Source organism: Bos mutus, chromosome 13 (assembly GCF_027580195.1).
Source record: "Bos mutus isolate GX-2022 chromosome 13, NWIPB_WYAK_1.1, whole genome shotgun sequence".
NCBI lineage: Eukaryota > Metazoa > Chordata > Mammalia > Artiodactyla > Bovidae > Bos > Bos mutus.
The window spans coordinates 61,461,390-61,484,598 of record NC_091629.1 but is presented as its reverse complement, the minus strand read 5'-3'; the positions used below and the strand labels follow the sequence as shown (position 1 = coordinate 61,484,598).

The following is a 23,209-nucleotide window of genomic DNA, read 5'->3' as shown; positions in this document are numbered from 1 at the left end:
CTTAAAAAATGAATTATAAAAATGAATTAGGCAGTGAGGGTATAATAGTGAGGAAATAAAGTTCTTGCCCTCACTTTACTGAAACAGATTATCTTAGAGAGATCTTACAATTCATTTTGACAAGATTCTTCAAGTTATTTATCTTTCATAAATTTTCCATTGTATTAAGTTTCATAAATAACTAAGGGAGTCTCACATCTCCACAGTAGAGGCAGGTTTTCATACTGGATTGTTTTCCATCAGTGCTGTAACAAATTACTACATACTTGGTGGCTTAAAATAACTTTATTATCTTACAGCCCTAGAGGTTAGAAGTCTGAATTGGGTCTCACTGGCCTGAAAATTGAAGTGTCAGCATGGCTGCATCCCCTCTGGCAGCTTCAGGGGCGAATCTATTTCCTGGCCTTTTCAGCTTCTAGAGGCCCCTGCTTTCCTTGACCTGTGGCCCCTCCTCCAAAGACTTCATCCCACGGCATCACTCTTACACTGACTCTCCTGCATCTCCTTCACGTCAGAGGACCCTTGTGATTACGTAGGACCCACCTGGACCATCAGGATAACTTCCCCATTTCAAGGCCAGATAAGACCTTCCTATTTGCCATGTAACCTAATATATCCATAGTCTCTGCGAATTAGGATATGAACCATGATTCTTTGGGGAGTCATGATTCTCCCTACCACACATAACTTTGTAGCAAGCAGTTCAATAAGCCTAGGTCACAGCCATGACCCAGGGTAGAACCTGAAATACCAGGACCCCTAGAAACCAGCCCTCCAATTTACTAGAATGTTACTCCTATCCACGCAGTCCCCTGACGCCTCCCAGAGGCACACCACCTCCTTTCCCCAACCAGTCCCACCATGGTTGCCATTTCTTATTCATCAAACCATGTTCTATTCATGCCTTCAACTCTTCTAAGAATAAAACTAATTTTTCCTCCATTTGTTCCCCCTCCAGGTGAAGGGAAAACCATGCCTTTTCCTCCATCCTTCTATTCTCATGATGGATAAAACAGCCCTGCCCTAGTGTTACACAAAGATTTATTATAGTAAAGATTTATTCATCTCCATCCTGTTGTTGTGTTACTATCTGTGTTACAGAAACACACATATCATCAAAGTTCAAATAATAAGGGTAGGCATGTGTGTGTGTGTGTATGTATGATATAAACTCATTGAGAGCAAAGACTATTTAACTTGTTAAATACAGATACTTAGGAAATAGTACAGTCAGCTTACCTCCAGTCCTAAGGAATTACTAAGTAGTCTTGGGCCATGACAATAAAATAAGACATGTTTCTGAGACTACACTCAGAGTCTCATAGAGATTTCCTCTTGTCTAAAGTAAGTAGAGAGAAGAGCCAGGTGGGCCCGGCTCTGGCAGGGCAGGGAGGGTGACCCTGGGCCCTGAGATGTCATCTTCGGGGACCAGAGCAGCTGGTTATGGAACACTGAGCTGGATCCTGGTGAGGGAGATTAGAGCCAACCCTTCTGTTTTTGACAACGGCCTTTGGCCACAACTAGGGCTCCTGTTCAGCTAGCATCTGCTATGATGCAACACCCATGTGGCTGCATGGAGCGTATTTTCTAAGTCTCTTCTCCTACTGGCACTTGGTTACGATCCTTGGGTACTGGAAGCATCTCTTGAGAACGAGCCCTACTCACTTATACAAGAGTTCACCCCAGGTCATCAGAAGCCAACTGTCCACCAAACCAAAGATCATTCACCTTAGAACTTTTCAAATCAAAGGTTTCTAAAATACCTTGATCAACTGGGTATTGAAAACTGCTATTTAATCATTTTTAAAATCTCTAATAAAAAAATGGAAACTTAGGGAAGAGACTGAATCATTTTGACTTCCTCTGTGAAAGCTTCCCAGGTGCCACAGAGGTAAAGGATCTGCCTGCCAATGTAGGAGACACAAGAGACATGAGTTCGATGCCTGGATAGATCAGGAAGATCCCTGGAGTAGGAAATGGCAACCCACTCCAGTATTCTTGCCTGGAAAGTCCCATGGACAGAGGAGCCTGGTGGGCTACAGTCCATGGGGACACAGAGAGTCAGACACGACTGAGCACAGCACACACACCCACTCTGAGTGTCCTGGACGCCCACCGTTCTGTTCCACACATTCTCCATCTCCAACTCAGCTCAGCAGCTACCCCCAGCCCATGAACCCAGATGCCAAAAAGATGTATTTTCCCTCCAAGTAACACTTCTAGGCACAAGACGTGAAAACTACAGGAATGTTTCCATTTCTCTCGTGAGTCTAGGTCCTTCTGTGAAGGCTTCCCAAGTGGTGCCATCACCCCTCACATGGGTTGACATGGAACCACTGGGTGGGGCTGGAGGGCTGCATCAGAGGAGCTGACTATACTGAGACTAGACGTCAGCTCTGGGGTCACAGCCAAAGGGTCAGGTTATCACAAGTGCCCTGTGTATCCTGGGAGGGTGATGGAGCCCAGTGCGAGAGGGGCAAGGGGAAGGAGACACAAGGTGGTTACAGCTCAGGCTGCGGATTCCCCCGGTGTGACTGGCATCACCTGCCGGGCTTGCTTTCCTGGGGCCGGAGGTAAGGGCAGCAGGGGCTCTGCAGGGCTGCAACCAGGTGGGCTTCCAGGAGGTGGAGGTGGGGCAGGGACTAGGCTTGGTAAGGGAGGCTGGGAAGGGATGACCCTGGGGGAAAGGAATAGGAGAGCATGGAGCAACTGGAGAGCAAGGCTCAGGGCGCACAAAGCAGAGGAGGAGGAGAAGTTGGCAGCAATTACGTGACACCGAGTGAGAGCTTCATAAATACTTGGTGATGACGAGAGAGACTCCAGCCACCTCTGCACAGAGCCTGACAGGGAAAGGCTTGACAGTTTCTCAAGTGTCAGCCGGGGGGGGCCAGGTGTGTGTGTGTGTGTGTGTGTGTGTGTGGACAAGGAGATGACGATGATGATGATGAACAAGAAGAAGAAAGAGAAGCGGGCAGGGGAGGACAGGAGCAAAAATCCAGTTTTACGATATTAATATCTCATGATCATCTCAAAGTTACTCATCAGCTGACCAGAAGGCAACTCTTACTGTGTCTTACAGCCTAAGTCTTGTACCTACAATGTCCTTTCCAGATAAACTCTCTTAGCACAGAGGTTCTGAGCAAGAACCTCTTGAGAGCTTCCCGCTCTCCTCCTTGTGATTGTGGGGTTGGGTGGCAGGGAAGTAAAAGCCATAACCAACCAGAATTGACCCTCAGGGCAACCACTCAAAGATGGTATTAGATCATCCGAATTAGATTTGACTTTCCATCAGCCTGACTCCTTATCTGCTGCAAATCACATCCCACGCCTTGCAATGCAGCCTCTGTCTGTCCTCCTTTATTTAAACAGAGGCAGGGCTTAGTCTGGGCCACCTTAACCTTCCTGTCAGGGACAGATACTCTGCCGCCACGTGACTTAACCACAGGCTTCCTCTTAGACCCGACCAGAGGGGAAGACTCAGTCGTGACAACCAGCACACGCCCTTCCTGCCTCCACCAGCCATGGCCCATCCATCAGAGATGCTTCCTAGGAGGGGCTGGTCCCACCATTTACACCAGAGCTGCCCCGTGGCGGCTGCCTCCCTTCCATGTCACACCTGTAAGCACCCAGGAAATGCCTTCAATAGCTGACAGTTTAACCTAAGGTCTCCAAGGTGGTGACAATACCGCACACCCCCTCCCCAGGCCCTCTGAGGGGACCAGGCGTGGGTGATCACACCCCACAGACCAATGGTCAGTGAGTAGACCAGCCACTGTGTCAGTCCAGCAAGAAGTTCATGGATGAAGGGACGGGTCCTGAGCCTAAGGAATCTGGGTCAGAAAGATGCATTCGCCACCTCATTTACCCCAGTAAACGTTCATCACGCACCTTCCACATACCAGACACTGTTCCAGGCGCTTGACGTCAAGTAGCAAACAAAACAGAAAGAAATCCTTTGCCTCCTGGAGTTAACAGTCTAGTAGTAAGTGAGGAAATGCCTCTTTCCACATAATTAATGTGAAAGGAACCAGAGCAATGGCACGAGACAAGGGCCCAGCAATGCTCGTGCAGAATGGAGGAGGAGAAAACACTTCTTGCTGGAATAAGGGAGGCTCGAGGAGGAAACAGGAGCATGACTTCGTTAAAACACAAATAAATATGCCTTCAGAGGCTCAAATATATATAGAAGTTTTCAGGAAAGACGACCCTACTGTGCTTTCTTTCATGTATTAAGGACTACTCCTCCATCACCTCCAAGGACAGGTCAATGGGGCTACAGGAGCAGGAGGCAGACACTAGGGGTTCAAGGGTGGCAGGGCAGATGGGGTTCAAAAGTCATGTTCAGACCCTCATTACAGTCAGATGTATAATCAACTCATATAATCTCCCTCACGGCCCAGCAAAACCTACATACCCACTTCAGACAGTTTACTATCAGCTTTCATCACTGTCCCCCTCTGTTGATCCCAATGGTCAATCACCCTGATTCAGTGTGTGCTTTGTCTATGCCCGCCTGCTGTCAAGAGCCCTCTGGGATCCCACCCTGCATCCATTGCAGCCCACATCACACAGAAAAATGCCCACAGAGTCTCTCTCCCTGAACAGCTTTTCTGGAAATATACTCGAGAATCAGAGAGTCACCTTTCAGTAGATGTGCAATAATCTAGTTGAATCTGTTGGCTTAATTTTTTAAAATGTGTGAATTAAACACACACACAACTTTGCTTCCTTTGGGCCATCAACTGAGAAACTGCATAATTCCTTTTGGCTGGAACCTAGAAAACTTTGTTCCAAATTCAGCCAGGCTCCTCTTTTGGAGAATCCTTGTCAGACAGGTGTGCAGTTTCTATAGAAACGCTTCCATCAACAGAGATGCTCCTCCAGGCAGGGTAGCCTGTTCATTAGACAGTCAGAGGTTTCAAAAATTCTAATTTTTTTTTATATCCTCAGCCTATGGGCCCTGAGATCGATTTGGCTTTTTAAAAAACAAAAAGTAGATCGATATGAATTTAAAAGTGATTTCCTTTTAGCCATGAATCCAGTCATTAAGCAGAGCAATTTGAAGGAGAGGAGGAAAATCAATGGATACACTGAGAAGTGGAAAAGAGGAACTGTGACTGTCCGTAATGACAAAATATTGCCAAGAGATTTGGAAAGACAGCCTTTTGAGGAAACAATAAGTTTGGTGGTCTTAATGGCAGTCCTGAGGACTAATGACGGTCCTCGGTTTTGGCTGTAAGTCCTGGGAAATGGGAAGAAGGGCACCCCGCGAGGACTACCCCTGGCCTGGAGAGGATGACCAGCTTTAGGATGAGGGGGCTGAGAGGGTGCTGTTCCTGGGGTCCAGCCAAAGAGATCTGGGCGTGTCCAGGTAGGGCTAGCAGCTGTCATGGGGCTTAAGTGAGTTAGACCTGGGGAAAGACCTAAGGCAGCCACTGGTGATTAAGTTTCATCCAATTTATGTGTGATTAAAGTAAATCCCTACTCTTTAGCTGTCTTTCTCCAACTTTGATATTGGAAATTCTCACATCTCTCTCTAAATCAGGGGATATTATACAGACCAAGCCTGGGAAACGTGCCCAGGGATGCAGTCTATGAAAAAAATAAACTATTCAGCTGGGTCTCACCTTAACCCTCTGGTGTATCTACCTGGAAAGCTTATTTTAAAAGAATATGCTAAGTTTTGCTTCTCTTTTAAAATCCCATAAGTAAATCAGAAGTGTACATGTTATTTTTTGTGAGAGCAAATATCCAAAACTCTTGGTTATTTGCTGCTTTTTCAGCTGGTCTCAACAGTATTGTAAACACATTGTGAAATCATCAATACTTACGTTTTATTTTGTAACTCGAAACTCAGAAAGAATTCATCACCCCTTCCTAGTTTTCTCCTTTAGTTTTAGAAAATGACCAGTTTCTGATGTAGCTAGAATCTGGAAAAAAAAAAAAATTTTTTTTTTTGTTAAACTATAGGATGTGACTTCTAAAGCTGAGGAATACATAAATGAGATGAAATAAATTCTCTGAGAACAGTGGACTTCACCAGACTTTATCACTACCCCTCATTTCCATAAGGCCTCCAACAAGGGGAAGTGAAACTGACATAAAATTTCTGTAACAGTATTTTTTTTTTCTACTTGGTCATGCCCATCACGGCTAAAAACTGCCTTGCTTAACCTGGCTTAACTTGAAACATGTGCCATCAGCTACTGTAAACAACCAAGTTACCCCCCCATTTCTGCAACACAGAGTTCCCTTTCTTTCTCAATAAAGGGAAACCTTAGCAAGTTATGTCAAAAAGCATTGCAAGCCATTCACCCACATATGCAGGAGACCCAGAGCAACCAGAGACTAAAGCAGACATGGCCAGAGGGGACGGAAGAGTGTCAATTATGCTCCCTTCATCTTGTAGGAGGCAGCAGATGAAATTTTAACGGATGAACAAACTCTTATCCCCCCAGGATGCTTTGACAATCTCCCAGATCTTGAATTAAAAAGTGCTGCTGTTTTTAACCATGCAGGATTTGCTCATTTGGCCTGTGGCTGCCTCACTCCCGTGAGCACTTCTGCTCCTGGAGGCTGGTGAGGTCTGGTGGCTTTGTTCTCTGCACCAGGCTCAGTGCAACTTCAGAAGCCAAAGGTCACCAAGCCCTCCGGGTTAACTGAATATGCGGTGCAGTGCTCCGAAAATGCATCCAGAAACCCCTTTCTGTGTCCTTCCCAACTTCCTTTATTTATGCCAGACTCCCGGGATCTTGATTTGCCCTGCTGGCAGCAGCAAAAGGAATATCCTTCCAGCTTTCCTTGCCACTCCCCCTGCTTCTCTTAGCCAGACCTTTGCTTTAGTATGTTTCTTCCTGTTTACAGCAGTGGCTAAAGGCGTTTAAGTACTGCAGTACACAGACCGCCCTAGGGGGGTGGGAAGCTCTTTTTACAAAACTGTCTACCTACAGAGATGCCTATGGTAACATGACCCCAAAACTTCCCCCCCAAATTCTAAAGTATAGAGATGCTCTGTTGCCAGGATATACTGGGCAGGGTATATTGAAGTATAATGTATCATAACACATGTACTTCGGTAAAGAACCTGCCTGCAATGCAGGAGACCCAGGTTCAATTCTTGGGTTGGTAAGATCCCCTGGAGGAGGGTATGGCAACCCACTCCAGTATTCTTGCCTGGAGAATCCCATAGAGGAGCCTGGCAGGCTACAGCGCAAGAGTCAGACATGCCTTAGCGTCTAAACCACCACCACCACCACGTGTACTTGGGGGGTTTGGGGGAGAATGGATACATGTCTAAGGATGGCTGAGTCACTCTGCTGTGCACCTGAAATCACCACAACATTGTCAACTGGCTACATTCCAATACAAAATAAAAAGTTAAAACTAAAAATTTTTAGAAAATGTACTTATGGATTATTATTATTATTAGTGGTAGTCATTAGAACAGATTAATGTGAAAAAGAGAAACATGTTAAAATTACAATATAAAGGAACTCCCTGATGGTCAGGACTCTATGATCTCACCACCAAGGGCCAGGGTTCAATCCCTGGTCAAGGAGCAAAGATCCCATAAGGCACTTGGTGAGGCCAAAAAGTAAATAAAGAGAAAGAAAGAAAAAAGATGACAATATATAGGCAAATGCATAAGGATAACATGACTGAAAAGAGCAGATTTAAAACTGTTCCAAGGTGCTGATTACAATTTTACCAAATAAATGATCACATATATCCATATGTGATCCATAGCTATGGAAATAATTATCTACAGATATATATTTTACATCTTATATTATATATAGATACTTAGTGGTAAAGAATCTGTATGCCAATGCAGGAGACTTAAGAGACATAGGTTCGATCCCTAGGTCGGGAAGATGCCCTGGAGGAGGAACCCACTCCAGTATTCTTGCCTGGAGAATCCCATGGACAGAGGCGCCTGGCAGGGTTGCAGAGAGTTGGACACAACTGAAGTGACTTAGTAAGCAAGCTATATGGTACAATTAAACTGAAAGAAGGAGCTGGTTCTTGATGATTATTAAGTTCTAGGATTCTATGAAAACTGAGTGTTAAAACTCTCACCAGCCTGAAAATATCCAACACTTCAGAATTACAGAATCTTGTCATCAGAAGGGGCTTGAGCTCAATCCTTTCATTTTGTAGATTAGAAAATTAGTCCAAAAGAAGTTAAATGACTTATTCATGGTCATAAACCTACTTCCTGGCAGGACCAGCGCCTGGCCCACACATGAATCTGCCTCCTCGTCTCCAGAGCGCACTGCAATGGACTCAGGCAAAGAAGTAGGGGGGCCCCGGTTACCTGAATGCTCACTGTCCAGATCCCCACATGGTGAGGAGCTTTTTTTAGGGAAACGTGCCTTCAAAACTCTACAATATTTCCTAACAATCAACCATCAAGTGACTTGAATTCCCACTCAAAATCCCATCCCTGCTCATCATCAGCATCTTTCCTAATTGCAAATCTTGCCCTCCAAATACAGAATTTCATGAGGTTAATCAAAATATTAGAGAACTTCAGCAATGACAGGTTAAACAGTGGCAAATGGGGACTGAGCAGGCGGATGAGCCACAGTCATTTAAGAGAAACATTTTAAATGGGTGACAAGGTAGGGATTTCAACCCAGGAGGAGTTTGATAGTCAACAATATAAAAGGCCCAGAGGAAAATGGCTAGGATCTCAAGTATTTCTGTAAAACTGACCATCTTAAAGATGTGATGTCAATGTCAAATGGGATTTATAAAGTACCATGATACACAATTACAAGTTTGTCTAAAAGTGTATTCCTCTCCAAACAATTAATACTTGATTTTTAGCATTGCTCATTCTAAGAGTTAGCCAAGGTCAAAATGATCATCTACATTTTGTGAAGTCTAAACTAAAAATACTATTTTCGTGATATTCAGAGTTTTTGGCCAGATAATGCCCCAAAGCTTTTAAAAACTGTATTATGACATTCTGGTCCCTGCTTAAGTTGATTCAATTAAAATGGCTTTTTCCTGGTTCTAATTATCCCCAGATAACAAGGACCTGCTGTAGAATCTTCAGAAAAAATTTTTTAAAGTATAAATCAGTAACATGGAGGGTTTTATGTCATTTCAAGCCAAGCATACATTTTAGAAGGAGGCACTTTAGATCTGAAATATCAGGGCACAGTGCGTTTTTAGTTGGTCCCTCTGTCTTAAAAAATCATGCATTTTATACAAAATAACAAGATTACAAAATTACAAATAACCATTTGTCTCAATTCTTTTAAAAAGTGTGAAACTATAATATGTTTACCATCCTGAATGACATAATTAAATTTTACAACCTATTTTACGTGAACATAACCATGAAAAACTTTCATAAGATTCTTATCATGGCTAATTTGCATACTGTGATTAGTTCTATTATCTGCAATTATTTGTACTTCTGTGTAATTCAGTCTGAACTTCACCTGAGGACAATCAAGTTGCCCGAGTTGTCCTAGGTTCAAAATGTTTATTACATGAAAATGGTTGACATTCAGGGCTGCTTAACATTCACTTAGATAATGAAAGGGCCTCTGGTATCATGAAAACACAAGGCTTCATTTTAAAAGCATAAATTATTCAGTGGAACATTTTCTTCTAGGAGAATAAGAAAAGTAAGAGAACCGTTGTTTTTTTTTTTTTTTCCATTAAATAAAACTGTAATGTTCTATAATAGAAAGATATTTATTTTCCAAATCTGTAGCAGTACTAATCATCTAAATAATTGATGACAGATAGAGCTTAAAGTATGTGGGATACTATACAGATTTGAAAGATTCACTTCTTGGGAACTTTCTAGCTTCTGTGACCAAAATAATAAACAATTTGTGATTCAGTTTGTTTACCAATCTCTCTCAAAGGTCAGGACCAAAATTATTGACTCAGCCTTGCTGTCAAATTTCCTTCTTTCCCAAATGAGGATAAATGTATGACTCAGGATTAAGATGTGACTAACGTTTCCTTCCAGTAGAACAGCAAAGCCACCAGCTCCTATGGCCACCAGAGACTGAAGAACAAAGGTGGGGAATACCATGTAGATGCCTGAGTGATTTCACCACTGTGGTCTAAGAACAATAAGAAGAAAACGCTCAAAATCACCCTCCCAAATATTTGAGCCTCAGGCTAAGTGAACCAGACAAGCCCTCCGCTCTGGTCTCCTTCCTGGAGGGGAATCAGAGAGCAAACGGAAATTCAAGGACCAGGGGAATCCCTGCTCCAATGACTCAGGTAAGTTTCTGCCCACCTCAGGGGAGAGGTTCCGTTGTTTGCTCTAAAAAGGAAGTGTTGGTGCAGGCAAGACGGATCAAACTACAGGAAACAAGAAATCATGGGCTGGGCTCCTTACTTTTGGCCAGCTGATTTAGAAGCAAGTGTCTGTCAATGTTAAAACTGCCTTTAAAAGGAAATGTACCACTAGACTTCCTATCAGCACAAAGAGATGACATCATAAAACTGATAATAAACATGGCTATCCCTCCCCCAATGGATTGGCATTTTGTAGCCATGAGGGAGGGAGCATCCCCTTGCTGTCTAAGCAGGGATCCCAGGTGGGCTCAGGAATCCCACAGATGGCCTTAAAATGCTTTCTAACTGGGTCAGGTTTCCTCACCTCACCAACCTCTTTATTCATCTGTAAAATGGATACAGGAACAAAATCATAAGTGTCTTACAGTTTTAAGTGTCCAGTGTGTAGCATGGTGCTTTGAACACAAAATCACGTTCAAGAGTTTCGTTTACAGGAGACAAGGTGGGGAGGTTCGGTGCCCATTTGGCTGCACTGTTTAAGCCACCAGGAGCCAGCCCGGCTGGAAAAAGCACCATCATCAAATGACACCATAAAACCATGGATCTGAATGCACTCAAGACAGATGTGAACAACTGGTCAACGGGCTGGATTCTGTCTGAGAGTTGAATACAAGAACGGATTTTAATAACTGAACAACTGCTATGGCTTTAATGATAGCTTTGGATAGGCTAAAGGCTGAACTGACAAAGAGGGTTTTTTTCAGCCAGATTTGCTCAGTGTTTGAGTGAGTGGTGTTGCTGGGGCTTGAAATAAGGGGTGGGAAGCCGGATGGGGCCAGCTCTCCAGGCAGGAGAAGAAAGGTGGTTCGAGTCCAGGCCTTGGTGTGCCTGGGGTCAAGGGCATCTGCTATACTGCTTCCTCTGGGTACATGGGCTGGTGAAAATGCTAGAAAAGAAACCAAACCAACTCAACAGTGGTTTGGGCTCAAAACCCTCCCTTTGGACAAATAAGGAGCTGAAAAGTGATTTTCAAAGTTTACACAGTGATGAAGTCTGACTGACCAAGCAAAGACGATGAGAGATTTCCAAATTCAGGGCAGAATGGATATTTTTTTTCCCTTTTTGAAGAAAAAGAGGACACAATAAACAGTAAAAACGTAGATCAAGGAAAATTAATTGACCTAAAATAAAGAGAGATTCACAAACTTATGGTTGCCTCAGGTAAGGATGTGGGGAAGGGATAGTAAGAGAGTTTGGGATGGAAAGGTGCACACTGCTATATTTAAAATGGATAACCAACAGGGACCTACTGTATAGCACATGAACTCTGCTCAAAATTATGGGGCAGCCTGGATGGGAGGGGAGTTTGGGGATGAATGGATACATGTATATGAAAGGTTGAACCCCCTCACTGTTCACCTGAAACTATCACAGTATTGTTAATTGCCTATACACCCATAGAAAATAAAATGTTTAAATAAAAAAATTAAAAAGAGAGACTCAAAATGTCAGCTTCTTTAGCAGATGCTTGACCAAGACAGAGACTGTTCACTGCATAAAGACAAAATTGCTGAAATCAAAGGGAAACTTGGGAGGTGGATGAAGATGGTCCTTGAGGGAACGCTGAGGCTCTAACTTCATTTATGTGGAAAGGAGACTCCCACAGTAAAACAAAGATCACTACTGGCCTTTTTTTTTTTTCTTTTTTTTGCTGAGAAAGCCCTCGGATGAATATTTTGCCCAAACTCTCTAACTTACCAGGTGACCCCAGGGGTACCCTCTCACCAAGAAGACACACCTACAAAAATCTTTCTACCAACAGGAGCCTGGAAATGTCACAGGAAGAGTTCTGGGAACCCCCTTCCATGAATCCTTTCCCATATCTTATAAAACAGTGAAGAAAGGCGTACGATTTCATTATCTATGGAAGACAGCATTTGGCTGTTTCCCTCTCCTGCTCTCACTCCCAATCATGAGTTTATCCTTGGCTAGCCAGGTACTTACATAAAAGCCAGTTGGAGAAGAATTGCAATTGAGCCAATAACCTCAAGGTTCTAACAAACAGCAGGTGCCACGGGACTGCCATCTTCCTCCTCTCCATCCTCCATCCCTCCACCACCAGGTGCCACTAGCAACAGCAGGCCCTACTAGCACAAGTGTGGGTGTGCCATGGACCCTTACCTTCATTTGGCAACTCCTCCTCCCTCCCACTGTCACTGCCTCCACCCCTCAATCCAAGGATGGACCCTGCAATGGCAGTTCACCCCTCTGGGCACAGCCATGGGCACGTGATCCAGGCCAAAAAGATTCCTTTCATAAGACTTGATTGAGCAGCACTAGAAGAAAGAGGGTCTTTCTTCTTTCTTTTTGGGTCAAAGCTGTAAGAACTGCCAGTGGCTATCTTTCAGGCCCAACCCCGAGAGGACACTTGAGCCCTGTCTGAAGCCAGCTTTACTCTTGGATTGCTCTAGTTTATAAGTCAACAAATTTGATGTTTTGCTTAAGCTAGTTTGAGTTGGGGGATGGGAAGATGGGCAACACCCAACTTTCCTCAGGAAATGTAAAACTGTAGCTTTTTATAGGAAAGAGAAAAATCTTATAATAATATACCTGGGCTTCCCAGGTGGGCTTAGTTGTAAAGAACCCACCTGCCAATGCAGGAGACATAAGAGACACAAGTTCGATCCCTGGGTCAGGAAGATCTCCTGGAGGAGGGCACGGCAACCTACTCCAGTATTCTTGTCTGGAGAACCCCATGGACAAGGAGCCTGGTGGGACGGTCCACAGGGTCGCAAAGAGTCAGACGCGACTGAAGCGACTTACCAGTTCAGTTGCTCAGTTGTGCCCAACTCTTTGCAACCCCATGTGCTGCAACACACCAGGCTTCCCTGTCCATCGCCAACTCCCAGAGCTTGCTCAAACTCATGTCCATCGAGTCAGTGATGCCATCCAACCATCTCATCCTCTATCTTTCCCTTCTCCTCCCGCCTTCAATCTTTCCCAGCATCAGGGTCTTTTCCAGTGAGTCAGTTCTTCGCATCAGGTGGCCAAGAGATTGGAGTTTCAGCTTCAGCATCAATCCTTCCAATTAATATTCAGGACTGATTTCCTTTAGGATTGACTGGTTGGATCTCCTTGCAAGGGACTCTCAAGTCTTCTCTAAGACCACAGTTCAAAAGCATCAATTCTTCTGCGCTCAGCTTTCTTTATTGTCCAACTCTCACATCCATACATGACTACTGGAAAAATCATAGCTTTAACTAGACGGACCTTTATTAGCGAAGTAATGTCTCTGCTTTTTAATATGCTGTCTAGGTTGGTCATAGCTTTTCTTTCAAGGAGCAAGTGTCTTTTAATTTCATGGCTGCAGTCACCATCTGCAGTGATTTTAGAGCCCAAATAAATAAAGTCTCTCAGTGTTTCCATTGTTTCCCCATCTATTTGCCATGAAGTGATGGGACCAGATGCCATGATCTTAGTTTTCTGAATTGAGTTTTAAGCCAACTTTTTCACTCTCCTCTTTCACTTTCATCAAGAGGCTCTTTAGTTCTTTAGACTTAGCATGCATGCAATAATATACTCAGTAGCCATCTCCCACCCAAAAAGATTCTCCATTCCAACAGAAAATAATTGTTCACAAATACATTCAAACAGTCACTTATGTTTGGCAGAAAACTGTTCTAACTGGATGCTGAAACCTTTTAATTAAATAAGCCTTATAATTATAAGGCTCCGAGTTACTTTTAACATACTGTGACCTTCCAATAAATTTGAAGGATCATGTGAAATATTTTTAAAAGAATTCTGTCAGGATGTGGTAGCATCTTTAAATATAATATTTAAACATAGTATTTCCTAGGGAACTGTCCCAGGTTAAAGCCTCATAGAGACATCTATAAAGCATAGTTTAGGGGCTACTTTTGGAATAAATGTTCCATTGAGAAAGGTTCAAAAGGGAGGGGATATATGTATACCTATGGTTGATTCATGTTGAGGTTTGACAGAAAACAACAAAATTCTGTAAAGCAATTATCCTTCAATTAAAAAATAAATAAATTAAAAAAAAAATAAACTGTCTACAGCCATCCCACCTTGAATGTGCCCAATCTTGTAAGCTAAGCAGCATCAAGCCTCGTTATTACTTGGATGGGAGGATAAGCTCCTGAAAGAAAAAAAAACTCCATACCCAACAGCACAAGCAGACATGTTCCACCTTCCTGCAGCACTCAGACGTCTAGGGGAATCAGAGCCAACATCCTCCTGTGGAGACCAAGACAGACACACTGACCTCCCCATTTGATTTCGCAGGAGGTGTACTCCTGGATGGGACTCCATGGAGCAGATGCCCACTGCAGACTCGAGCTTCTTCACTCCCCTCATCGCTCACTCCCTGGACCCTGAGGGAAGCTACAGCCAGAATCAGGATGTTAGCTCAGACCACAAGTTGATGAGGTTCATCAGATGGGGTAGGAATAATCAATGAACATATTCCACTTCATAAATAAGGCCACCCTCCCAGGCATCAGTCCAAGTTATCTTATGGTGACAGTGAAAAGAAATCCCTAAACTGACACAGCTCACAGACCTTTGTGATCTCTCATGACTTTCAAACGTGCTGTCTGTGGACAATCTGATCATCAGACCCGTTCCCTGGCTCCGGATGGCTCCCGTTCCTGGTGCGAACCTTCAACTCACAGCCGGCTGCTGACACCTTGTTTTCTGCACGTCTGCCCTTCTGCAAGAGCCCAAACTCTGGAGGAGCAGAGATGGAGTCGTCCTGATCTTGCTTCCTGACACACATTCTAAGGAATTTGACAGGCTGCCTAACAAATAAATACTCATTAAATGGATAAACCCTATTTCCTTTCACTTCACTGTTTTTTTTTTTTTTTTTAAAAAGGGCAAAAGCAAAAAAATTCCAAACTTGGATCTTAGGATCTCAACCAAGATAACTCCCCAATATGAAGGGGCCCAATGTAGGCTTAGGGGTAATGTGAAATAATCTAGAAATTTATTTTTAATACAGGAAAGAGCACAGTTGTTTTTTTTTTTTTGCCAAAAAAAAAAAGAGAGAGAACAAAGGGAAAAAAATCTAACTTTAAAATAGACCCAGGATTCTTCCCCAACTTGCATGACTTTTCATCAGTCTTTTTAAATTTCTCTGGGTTCTGTCTTTAAGTTCCTAACACTGGATTTGAAAGTAACTCGGGTCAGTTCAGGGTCAAATACCAGAGACTGAGCACGTCCCCTGCACAGGCTGGCTCTGCCGATAGTGAACTGTCAGCCCTCAGCCATCAACGCCACCTGTTGTCAGAAACCACCCCTCTCTTGAAAATCGCATCTTCCATTCCAAATGCATTCCTGTTCTCCACTCATGTGCCCTCCATTCATGACAAGTGGAGCAGGGAAAGGGCAGGAGGAGAGAACACAGGCCCCTCTGTCAACCAGTCATCCAAATGCTCCAGCACCCACTGGGGCTCTGAGCTCAGAACAAAGACCCCAGGGTGGGGCCACTGGGTGGGCACATGGCCCTGGGCAGGCGACCTCTACTAGGAGAAGGGTCCAGATGTCTGTGCCTCAGAGGGGTAGAGGGAAGCATTGGTGGGCAAACCCTGATCTGTCCGCAAATAACAGAGCCCTGCAACATGAGATGCTTCCCATCCCACCTAGGATGCCTCAGCAACCCCAAAAAATGATCCAATTAGCAGAAAGGGCTGAGGCTCCCCAGGAAGTAACTGTCAGATGTATTCTTCATCTGTGTGCTTCTTGCTTTAGGCTGAACACACTGTCTCCCACAATTCATGAAACCTAATCCCCAATGTGAAAGTGTTAGTGGTTCGAGAGGTGAGTAGGTCATGAGGGTGGAGCCCTCATGGATGGGATTTGTGCCCTGTGCAGAGAACTTGAATAGAATTTGTCTCCTGCTGTTGTATGAAAATTGTATAAATTTTAATTATATTGAATTGGTTCATAATGCTTTTCAGGTCTACCATACCCTTCTACTTTTCTGTCTATTCATTCTATTAATTTTTGAGAGTTTGATATTGAAACTCCAACTAAAAATCTTAATTTCTCTACCTAAAAACATAATTGTAATATACAGTGAAACTATATGTAACTTTGTTCTGTATTTTCCAAGTATTCTGTAAAAGTGTTATCATATTTTCATAATTGAAAAAGAGAGAGACCCCCAGAGAGCTTTCTGGACCCTTCCACCAAGTGAGGACACCAGGAAAAGACAGTCAGCTGTCTATGAGCCTGGAAGTGGGTCCTCATCAGACACTGGGTGTGCCAGCACCTTGACCTTCGACTTCCAGTCTGCAGGACTGCAAGAAACATGTCTGTTATTTAAGCCCACAGTCTATGATGTTCTGTCATAACAGCCTGAATAGTTTTTTTACCAGCGTGGAAGTTCCCGTTGTTTCCTGCTTCTGAGAGCTGGGCTCCCCAGCCTTTCATGCCCAAATTGCAACCACTCTTCTCTCAACCAAATCCATGATTTTCTGTTAAGTTTTGCTGTCCACAGAGCTCACGCCACTTTGTAAACCCATAGCACTTCACAAGTGTGTATGCGTATGTTCACTTAGTAACTGAATATGCACTAAATGGTGACAGAAAATGGTTTACAACACTTTCGAAATGTTTATACCATGACTGCCTCACTAGCAGGAGTTATTTTCTCACTTAAAAAAAAAAATCTCTGAAGCATCTAACACAGGCCCTCATGTTGAGTTAGTTCTCAATTATTTGTTCACCAAAATACCGTCTAAAATTTAATTTCTTATGTTATTAATCAATCCCAATTGTGCCCTCCACCCAAAGCCAAGAAAAGCCATTTGCTGGTGAAACAGAAAAATGAACTATTGTTCACTTTTATTTGGGACACAAATTTCCGATAACAAAGCCAGGATAGAAGATGCAACAATGGGATAATATTACTCTGGGGGCTCAATCATTTACCCACAAAATGCTCAGCTTTGGAGGGACATTGACAAAGGCCCTGACACTGTCCTGGAGGGCCTGCAGTAAGCGGAGGGAAGAAGATCTATGAACAAAAGTGCACTGAAGTTCCACATGTACAGTGAACATATACACACAGGGCTCTTGCACATACAGGTGGTGTGCGCAATGCTCTTCATGGCCCAACTCCTCCTAAGATTTCAGATTTTGGTTCAAATGGTACCTCTTCCAAGAAACCTTCCCTGACCACCAGTGTAAAGTAGGTTTCTCCCTGCCACCCCCAGTCCCATTTTCCTCACAGCATCCTTTTGAGCACCTAGCACATTTCTAAGCCTGGATTTCTTGGTCCACTGCTCACATCTGTCTCCCCTTCTAGGCTGAAAGCTCCAGGAGAGCAGGGCCAGACTGTTCCTTGCACCCCTTTATACCTCACATAGCACCTGCACAGAGAAAGGGTGTGTGTGACCAGTGAACACCACCAGGATGCATGTGCCAGGATGGCCAATCCCATTGCCAAGATCAAACGCAGAGGAATCAGAAAAGCTGTCCTAAGTCATAGCAGAAGTTTGTGGGAACAGGTCATCACCTACAGGGGCAGAGGAGACAGGCAGACCTCAGGGTTAACTCCTGTTCCCTCCTTTTACTCACAGAAAATGGTCACAGCCACTGCCAGTGGGGTCATGTCAGCCCCCCTGACACAGTGCCTGGTACCCAGAACTTGGGCAACTACTGCCACTTCTCTTCTCCCAAGCCAGGTGACTTGGGAAAAACACATACATACAAAGCACCAAGTCCTTGCCAGCACAATCAAATGGACCCACATCACCCGCGAGGGTGGGAGACAGGTGGGTGGAAATGAGCGAGGTTAGTTACATGAACAGAACATAAGCTCAAACTCGAACAATTAGGACTGACCCAGGACTTCCCTGGTGGTCCAGTGGTTAAGAATATGCCTGCCAATGCAGGGGACATGGGTTCAGTCCCTTGGGGAACCAAGATCCCACATGCCCTGTGGCAACTAAGCCCATATCACAGTAAGAGAAGCCTATGCGCTGCAACCAAGACCCAGTGCAGCCAAAAAAAAAAAAAAAAAAATTGGAAGACGAAAGAGGACTGCACCCCTCCCCTCCCTGTTCATTCAGGTAACCGATTCATTCTCTCCATCATCAAAGATAACACAGTGACTCAAGCCTCCAAGACCAGAGACACGAGCAGATACCTCTCAGCAGTCTTAAAGGAGGTGCTACTTTAATTTTTAATGTATTTAAGGAAGACATCTTTAAAAACTACACCTCACTTAGGTGGGATGAGGAGGGAGGTTTAAGAGGGAGGGGACATGGGTATGCCCGTGGCTGATTTATTTTGATATATGGCAGAAACTATCCCAATATTGTAAAGTAATTATCCTCCAATTAAAAATAAAATTAAAAAAAAAACTACCCCTTACTTATACACTGGTTTTATACCTAAACTGAGATGCTTGCAGTGGTTCTGTTGAAACCATGTCAATGTGGTGCCAATTTTAAATACGTTAATACCTTCTGAAATATCAGGAGAGTAGGAATGAGGGCTTCACAATCATTCCTTGAATGCATGAAAGAGAAACCATGGAGTGTGAGAAGTTCTTTCTCCCTGAATGTTGGTAAAGGAAAATATGGGGAGAGGGTTATTTTCCCTTTAAATTGCAGCTTCCCCCAAAAGATCTGCAGTGCAGTCAAAGGTAACGTAGGCTGCAGGAATATTCATGGTCAGAAGGGAAACTGTGTCTATGGTAAACTGAACAATGCTCCTCCAGCACCCCCCAAAAAAACTCAGGTCTTAAGCCCTGGAAGCTGTGAAGGTCACCTAACATGGGGAAATTATCCTGTCTTATCTGGATAGGCCCAAGGTAATCACCAGTGAGCGTCCTTAAAGGAAGAGGCGGAGGGACAGTAACTACAGAAGAAAAGCCAACAGGAGGATGGATGCAGACTGGAGTGACGTACTTTCAAATGGGGGAAGGAATGCAGGGATGAGCCAAGGAATGCCAGCAGACACTAGATGCCGAAAAAGACGAGGAAACAGAATCCCCTTGGGAGAAGTCTCCAGGAGGAACTGGCCCTGCTAATACTCGATTTTATCCCTGTAAAACTCATTGGACTTCTGACCTCTGGGACTATAAAAGAATAAATCTGTCTTGTTGAATGAAGCCTTTAAGCCAGTGGTAATTTGTTACAGCACCAACAGGAAACAGATACAGTGTGATCGTTTGTTATTAGATGAAAAATCTAATCTTATTTACTTATTTTTTCATGACCAAAGCTCATTTCTTCTTTTCTAAAAATTTTATTGGAGAATAGTTGCTTTACAATGTTAGTTTCTGTTGTACAGCAAAGTGAATCAGCCATACATACACATACATCTCCTCCCTTTTGGATCTCCTTCCCATTCAGCTCACCAAAGAGCTTTGAGTAGGGTTCCCTGTGCTATACAGTGTCTTCTGATAAGTTATCTATTTTATACACAGTATCAATGTTATACATGTATCAATCCCAATTGCCCAATTCCTCCCAACCCCTCTCCTGTGAAAATCTAATTTTAAAAGAATAATCACTGGGGACTTCCCTGGTGGTCCAGTGGTTAAGACTGAGCTCCCACTGTAGCGGGTGTGGGTTTGATCCCTATTCAGCCATGTGACAATGCCAAAAAAACCTCCAAAATCTATAAATTCTCACAGCCAAACACGTAAACTTCTAAGTTTGACCTAACACATTCTGGGTGCCTTTCCCTTTACAAAAAAACTAGAGTTCTGTTCCATTTTAGGCAAAGACTCTCCCAACATTATCGAATTCAAGATATAACTGGAAATCTGCACTTTATTTTTTGTTCTACTGTAAGGGTATGCTTTCTTAAATCTTATAGGTTTAATTTAATTCTTAGATATAATTCTTACCACACATTAGGATTAAAATAGAAATAAAGGAGACACAATTTAACAGAAAATCACCATACCAAACTCGAAAACTTACAGCTTATCTGCAATCTGCTCTGGTTGTGTCTCAGACTGCATTTGTTGACTAAATAACACACACAGAAGTTTGAATGAGAACTCAAAACTTATTAATTTTACACCCATTGCTTTCCCTCCACCTCTAGAGACCATTACAGCTGTAACAGGCCTACTGCACTGTAACTAACCAAGGTCCGATTAGGGCTTCCTTGGTGGCTCAGACAGTAAGAATCCACCTGCCAATGTAGGAGAGCCAGGTTCAATCCCTGGGTCAGGAAGATCCTCTGGAGAAGGGAATGGCTACCTACTTCAGTATTCTGGCCTGGAGAATTCCATGGACAGAGGAGCATGGCGGGCTACAGTCCATAGAGTAGCAAAAGAGTTGGACATGATTAAGCGACTAACACCTTCACACAAGGCCTGATTAATGAATAACACAGCATCCCTCGAGAAAATGAATAAATATGCTAGCTGACATAATCTACCAAACTCTTACACTATAACTTAACCTGTAAACATATGAAGCCTCTATAAACAAAATCATAAAGAAATGAAAGAAAATAGCCCATAGTTGCCTAAGAACAATAATATGTGACAGTTTATAGATCTCTTCAAGAAAATTAGAGATACCAAGGGAACATTTCATGCAAAGATGGGCTCAATAAAGGACAGAAATGGTATGGACCTAACAGAAGCAGAAGATATTAAGAAGAGGTGGCAAGAATACACAGGAGAACTGTACAAAAAAGAGCTTCACGATCCAGATAATCATGATCATGTGATCACTCACCTAGAGCCAGACACCCTGGAATGTGAAGTCAAGTGGGCCTTAGAAAGCATCACTACGAACAAAGCTAGTGGAGGTGATGGAATTCCAGTTGAGCTATTCCAAATCCTGAAAGATGATGCTGTGAAAGTGCTGCACTCAATATGCCAGCAAATTTGGAAAACTCAGCAGTGGCCACAGGACTGGAAAAGGTCAGTTTCATTCCAATCCCTAAGAAAGGCAATGCCAAAGAATGCTCAAACTACCGCACAATTGCACTCATCTCACACGCTAGTAAAGTAATGCTTAAAATTCTCCAAGCCAGGCTTCAGCAATATGTGAACTGTGAACTTCCTGATGTTCAAGCTGGTTTTAGAAAAGGCAGAGGAACCAGAGACCAAATTGCCAACATCTGCTGGATCATGGAAAAAGCAAGAGAGTTTCAGTAAAACATCTATTTCTGCTTTATTGACTATGCCAAAGCCTTTGACTGTGTGGATCACAATAAACTGTGGAAAATTCTGAAAGAGATAGGAATACCAGACCACCTGACTTGCCTCTTGAGAAACCTATATGTAGGTCAGGAAGCAACAGTTAGAACTGGACATGGAACAACAGACTGATTCCAAATAGGAAAAGGAGTACGTCAAGGCTGTATATTGTCACCCTGCTTATTTAATTTCTATGCAGAGTACATCATGAGAAACGTTGGGCTGGAAGAAGCACAAGCTGGAATCAAGATTGCCGGGAGAAATATCAATAACCTCAGATATGCAGATGACACCACCCTTATGGCAGAAAGTGAAGAGGAACTAAAAAGTCTCTTGAAGAAAGTGAAAGAGGAGAGTGAAAAAGTTGGCTTAAAGCTCAACATTCAGAAAACGAAGATCATGGCAACTGGTCCCATCACTTCATGGGAAATAGATGGGGAAACAGTGGAAACAGTGTCAGACTTTATTTTTTGAGGCTCCAAAATCACTGCAGATGGTGACTGCAGCCATGAAATTAAAAGACGCTTACTCCTTGGAAGGAAAGTTATGACCAACCTAGATAGCATATTAAAAAGCAGAGACATTACTTTGCCAACAAAGGTCCATCTAGTCAAACCTATGGTTTTTCCAGTGGTCATGTATGGATATGAGAGTTGGACTGTGAAGAAAGCTGAGTGCCGAAGAATTGATGTTTTTGAACTGTGGTGTTGGAGGAGACTCTTGAGAGTCCCTTGGACTGCAAGGAGATCCAACCAGTCCATTCTAAAGGAGATCAGTCCTGGGTGTTCTTTGGAAAGAATGATGCTAAAGCTGAAACTACAGTACTTTGGCCACCTCATGCGAAGAGTTGACTCATTGGAAAAGACTCTGATGCTGGGAGGGATTGGGGGCAGGAGGAGAAGGGGACGACAGAGGATGAGATGGCTGGATGGCATCACCGACTCGATGGACATGAGTTTGAGTGAAGTCCAGGAGTTGGTGATGGACATGGAGGCCTGGCATGCTGTGATTCATGGGGTCACAAAGAGTCGGACACGACTGAGTGAATGAACTGAACTGAGTAGGTGCAGGGCTAGGAAGCGATGAGAACTTCAGAGAGTGGGCTACATAGGACATCTTCTAGAAAAAGGCATTGATTCCAAACAATGGACAAATGAGTTAGAAGCTAGAGGGTGGGAAGGGTACAGGAAAGGAAACCTGAGTCTTTCCTCAATAAATAAAAAGACCAATAAAAACTCAAGGAAAAATATAGGCCACAAACAAAATACAAGAAAGACATAGTCCAAATGTGCCATGATTTTCAGTGACAGGTGGAATTTAACAGAATGAACTCATATGTAAATGACATTAGAAATTTTCTCCTTCAAGCATTTCTATAGTTGCAATATTAGAACCATAGGAAGGATGTGTAATCATAGCACTACTTGCTCTGCCAAAGGTTATTTATATTAATCTTCAAACTCAATCTATGGACAAAGCTTAGGAAATACTTACTGCCAGCTAGAGAACATTATCAACACCTCAACACTGCAAAGGTAAAGACAACACAGGGAAAAGTTTAAAGACAAGGGGAAAAGAGAGGCAGAGGAAAGGGTAGGGTGCTTAGGATCCTCATCTCACAAAATGCAGCACTTAAGAGGTAGGAAGTAGATGGAACAAGGTATAGAGATTTGTGAATATTAAATGTTACATTGCAAAGGTAATTTACAGAGGAATTCATATAGCGGC

The 23,209-nt window shown here is 43.3% G+C and overlaps 1 protein-coding gene across 4 annotated transcripts in view; it reads right to left on the bottom strand.

Annotated features, from left to right (window-relative positions):
- Positions 1 to 23,209, bottom strand: part of SVIL (supervillin) — a 255,989-nt gene that overhangs the window by 209,872 nt on the left and 22,908 nt on the right. For 3 of the 4 annotated variants that reach the window (XM_070381838.1, XM_070381836.1, XM_070381839.1), the window contains one exon: positions 5,832 to 5,930. The exons of the other annotated variant lie outside the window; for it this stretch is intronic. The gene's annotated coding sequence lies outside the window, so the exon portion shown is untranslated. The remainder of the gene's footprint in view (positions 1 to 5,831; positions 5,931 to 23,209) is intronic. 4 annotated transcript variants of the gene reach the window in all.